This window comes from Akebia trifoliata, chromosome 10 (assembly GCF_017979445.1).
Source record: "Akebia trifoliata isolate Shusen 1 chromosome 10, ASM1797944v1, whole genome shotgun sequence".
Classification (NCBI taxonomy): domain Eukaryota; kingdom Viridiplantae; phylum Streptophyta; class Magnoliopsida; order Ranunculales; family Lardizabalaceae; genus Akebia; species Akebia trifoliata.
This window is the reverse complement of record NC_141384.1, coordinates 14448115-14453577: the sequence shown is the minus strand read 5'-3', so window position 1 is coordinate 14453577 and position 5463 is coordinate 14448115. Positions and strand designations below refer to the sequence as shown.

The 5463-nt window shown below is 38.3% G+C and overlaps 1 long non-coding RNA gene across 1 annotated transcript; it reads left to right on the top strand.

Moving 5' to 3' along the window:
* The first annotated feature begins 1164 nt into the window (after positions 1-1164).
* On the top strand, positions 1165-4190 carry LOC147393166 (uncharacterized). The gene is made up of 2 exons (XR_015181930.1): positions 1165-2723; positions 2962-4190. It is a non-coding gene; the product is annotated as an uncharacterized LOC147393166 (long non-coding RNA).
* The last annotated feature ends 1273 nt before the right edge of the window (positions 4191-5463 follow it).

Below are 5463 nucleotides of genomic sequence, written 5' to 3'. Positions count from 1 at the left end.
ACGCTTAGGAAAACCCATTCAAACACATAAAACAACAAATCGGAACCAAATAAATCATTTCACCAATTTTAACAGAATTCGACAAAATTACGAAAATACCCCTCATAAAGTTCACGACCATTTCATACAAAAAAAACTTCATAAATGACAAAAACCAACATTCCCATTGAATTCCTTACGAAAAACTGATTCCAAAACATCCTGGAACATGGAAACATGACTTAAAACGTAAAAAATCCTCTCCGAGGGCAAAATGGTAATTTCACAATCTTAATAATTAAAATTTTTGAAATTAATAAATAAATCATTAAATAATGTAAAGTGAAACATTAATAAAATTAATTATAAAATTTAAACCAAAAAAATTGATCAATTAGGCTTTCAAGAAAAATTATTGATGGTTCGCAAGATATTTCTTTAATGACCCCTCCATTTGGGGGTCCAAATAATCAAAGATATAATAGAGGGGGGTTCTCCAAAAATTTAAAGTCAATCAAGCAAGACTAAATTCAAGATATTAAAGTCAATCAAATAAGACTAAAGTCAAAATTAAAGTCAATTAAGTAAGACTAGAGTCAAGTATTAAAGTCAATCTCATAAGACTAAAGTCAAAATCCTAAATCAAAACCCTAATCTAAACTAATCGAGTCAATCTCATAAGACTAAGGTCAAAATCCTAAATCAAAACCCTAATCTAAACTAATCAAGTCAATCTCATAAGACTAAGGTCAAAACCCTAAATCAAAACCCTAATCTAAACTAATCAAGTCAATCTCATAAGACTAAAGTCAAAACCCTAAAACCTTAAAGACTAAGTCAAAACCCTAATTGAAACCCTAAAAGAAACCCTAATCAAACCCTAATGCTTCTAAAAACTTTATAAATAGGAGCCTCCACACCCTATTTTCGTATCAAAGAAAAAATCCTAGAAAAAGTAGGTGAAGAAGCCTCCACAACCTCCCCAAAACCCTAATTTTGGAGCCCCAACTCCTTCCCTAACACCCCTACTCCGATTTTAGCCTAAAAAACACCTACAAACCTTTCAAAAACATCCCAAAAATCCACAACAAATTCAAAGCATCCAGATCCAAGAAGGAGATACCTTGCCTCGGAGATCAGAAATCAGATCCGGAGACAGAACAAAGTAAGGAGTACGGTACAAGGAGCTATTTTCACCAGATCTGAAGGAATAGTACTTTTACAGATCGAAGGTAAGATTTTTCATTATTTTTTAATCTAGGTTTTGTCATTAGCGATGTAGTTATATTTGGAATAAGTAGATACCGGCATTGGTCGGGCGGGGTTGGTGCCTAACACCTTCCAACCCCGTAACATGATCCCCGGATTCAGATTTTCTATAGTAGATTAGTGTTTATCCATTTTAGAGTCAGTTTGGTTCCTAGACCACAATAACTAGGTGGCGACTCCTAAACCTCAAGGGTCAAAAGCGGATCCGCGCACCCCGCGGATCGAGGGCGCTTTCACACTTGTATTGCCTAAGTGTTCACATTGCTATTGAGTAAAATTTGAGTTTCATTTTTTTTAAAAACAATTACTCAATTGACTTAGATTTTCATTATGGTATCAGAGCCATTGTGAGCACTAGGCGCAACCCATCACTTTGGCTTTGTTTGTTTTTTGTTTTATATTTTTTTTCTCTTCAACTTCCATCTTAACTTCTGCTCATCTCTTTCACCATGACTACCTTGTCACTCAATGTTGGCAACTTCATCACCCTCTGACTCACCCCAAACAATTACCCATTGTGGTGTGAGCAAGCATTGGCTCTTGCCGAGAGTCAAGAAATAGTCAGGCATCTCACAAATGAAGATCCCGCTCCAACCAAATACACAAATGCAGAAAATTTAACATCACAATTAACAGATGCTTTTATAGCATGGCAGAAATCAGATCGTCTCCGTCGAGGGTGGGTCATTGGAACACTCTCTGAGGAAACTCTCGGACTCGTTGGTCTCGACACATTTGGGAGGCTCTCAAAAATGCATATGCACAAGACTCAAAAGAACGTGAGTTCACACTGAGACAACAAGTGACCTATCTTCGAAAGGAAGACAACACAACAGTCACAGAACATATTCGCACCTTCAAAGGTCTCTGTGACAATTTATCAGCCATTGGAAAGCATGTACCAGACCAAGAAAAAGTTTTCTGCCTTCTTACTAGCCTTGGTCCTCATTATGAAACATTCACAACAACCATGTTGAAGCCCCCCAGGCCATCATACTCCGAGTTGGTCTCCCAACTCCAAAACTTTGATCAAAGGCGCAACTGGTTCTCTAACCACATAGACATCCCAGCTTCTTCTCTCACTCATCAAATGGCTTTTTACGGACAGCAACAGCAACGCCCACAGCCAAACTCTTCAGGCTATCGTGCATCTTCACAAAAATTCACTTCCAATGGTCGTGGATTCTAGGCTCAACAGCAAAGGGACTCTTCTTCAGCAAACTCACAACGTCGACCTCCACCACCTGGTGAGCGTCGCATGACACCTACAGAGAGGGACAAGTACCGTGAACAACAATGCCAATATTGTGGGATGATGGGCCATGTTGCTAAGATAAGCTGGTGGGTGCCAAAGAAACCCGCTCAACAAGATAAGATTCCACAAGCACTTGGAACACTCACTTTGGACACCACCATTGCTGACACCGAATGGACAATGGACACTAGGGCCTCGAACCATATGACAAGTAAGCCAGGTATGCTAACTAACCTTTGTAAATACTCTGGTGCTGACTCCGTGCTAATTGGAGATGGGTCTTCCATGCCAATTCTTGCAATTGGTGATTCTTGTATAAAACAAAAGGTGTCTCTGCCTTACCTCTCAATGGTGTTCTATTGGTTCCTAACTTAACAAAAAATTTACTTTCAGTAAGCCAATTAACTAAACAATTTCCTGTTAATTGTGAATTTTTTAATGTTGATTTTTGTGTTAAGGAACGGGAAACAGGTCAGGCAACGATAAGAGGGAAACACAAGGGTGATCTCTATGTCCTACCCACTTCACCAGAGTTATATTTCTCACATCGCTTCAAATCAGGCACTGCAGAAGTTTGGCATCAACGCCTAGGCCACCCACAGTCTTCAGCTGTACAAATGCTAAAAAATAAAGGACTTATTGATGTCGTAGGGACAACAAAATTTCAACATCTTTGTGATAGTTGTCAACTAGGAAAATTTAGTCATTTACCTTTTTCTTGTTCAGAACATTCTAGTACTAGTGTCTTTGAAAAAATTCATTGTGATTTGTGGGGACCTGCACCCGTTTTATCCATTGAAAAATTTAAATATTATGCTTGTTTGGTTGATGATTTTTCTAAGTATACGTGGATTATTCCCTTGCGCAACAAATCTGATTTGTTTAATGCATACTTAGCTTTTGAGAAATATGTTGTAAGACAGTTTAACAAGCAAATTAAAACTTTTCATTGTGACGGAGGTGGTGAGTTCATCAATTCAAAACTGTCGACTCATTTTCTTTCTACAGGCGTTGTTCATCAAGTATCATCCCCATATACCCCTGAGCAAACTGGTATAGTTGAGAGGCGCCATAGGACTATAAGAGAATTAGGAGTGACTATGTTATTTCATTGTGGTGCACCCTTATTCTTATGGATAGAGGCTTTCACCACAGCTGTGTATCTTATTGTTCATCAAGTATCATCCCCATATACCCCTGAGCAAACTGGTATAGTTGAGAGGCGCCATAGGACTATAAGAGAATTAGGAATGACTATGTTATTTCATTGTGGTGCACCCTTATTCTTATGGATAGAGGCTTTCACCACAGCTGTGTATCTTATGAATCGCCTACCTTCATCTGCTCTCAACTTTGAAACACCATATTTTGCTCTTCATGGGACACATCCAGATTATTCCTCACTCCAAGCATTTGGGTCTAAGTGTTTTCCCTACACTTGGAATATACAAAAACACAAATTTGATCCAAAAACACTTCTGTCACATTTAAATAGGGTACAGTGAAAAACATAAGGCTTATAAGTGTTATCATCCATCAAGTAAAAAGTTTTTCATCTCTCGTCATGTTGTCTTTGATGAATTAATTTTTCCATATAAGCCTATCAACAAATCCTGCATGATAGCAAATCAACCACAAGAAATTAGTATTTTTGATTCTTGGTTAACACATACTAACATTTCTTCTTCTACAGGTATAACTTCGGACTCTTCCTCACCCCCATGTGAAAGTCCCTTGCTGCCAATTGACACTTGTTCTCCACTAAGTTTTTTCCAAAATTCTAGTCCGTCAGAGTCATCATAGCAATCCCCCTCTATTGAATCTCAGACCAGTGCAGAAATTAATGAATTTCATGAGTCTCTTCACAACAATAATTCACCCGAAATAGTTTTATCACAAGAATGTCAAGAGTCTCATGGGACTGCCCAAGAAATAGCTCCAGAGATTGTATGTGAAACACCTACGTCCTCCCATCATAGTCCTAGTCCTTTAGCACCATTGGTCCACTCCATGGTCACTCGGTCTAAACTAGGTGTGGTAAAACCAAATCCTAAGTATGCCTTAACCACCATCACCTCAGCTAATATACCTCGTGAACCTGACAATATTAAGATTGTGTTGGCACATCCTGGTTGGAAAGAAGCCATGGACGAGGAGCTGGCTGCACTACATCAAAATGAGACAACTGGTTCCTCGAACACCAAGCATGCATGTCATTGGGTCAAAATGGGTGTTTAAATCAAAAATCAAACCAGATGGTTCTTTAGATCGACTCAAAGCACGTTTAGTTGCAAAAGGGTATCATCAAATTGATGGAGTAGACTACACAGAAACTTTTTCTCCAGTTATCAAACCAAGGACAATACACATGATAATTACCATAGCTCTTGTTCAAAAGTGGTCCATTCGTCAACTGGATGTAAAAAATGCCTTCTTGCATGGTTTAATTTATGAAGATCTATACATGCAACAACCACCAGGAATGGTAGACTCTCAACATCCGACACACATTTGCAAACTACAAAGAGCTCTCTATGGCCTAAAACAAGCACCACGTGCTTGGTTTCATCGGTTTAGTGCATTTCTTCTTAAATATGGTTTCTTTTGTAATCTAGCTGACCCTTCATTGTTTGTTTTTCATTTGGACTATGGCTCATTGATTTTACTCATTTATGTAGATGACATGCTGCTCACAGGATCAACTCCAACACTTGTTTCAAATTTTATTACGTTGCTAAGTAGTGAGTTTGCAATTAAAGACTTAGGACCTATTCACCACTTTCTTGGGATGGAAATAATGTCAACAACAAGTGGCCTTCATTTATCTCAGTCACATTATGCATTGACGATACTTGAACGCTCAAACATGGTTGACTGTAAGTCAATGAGTACACCTCTTGAAGCTAAAACAAAAATATATTCCAATGGTACTCTCTTGGAAGACTCAAATTACTATCGAG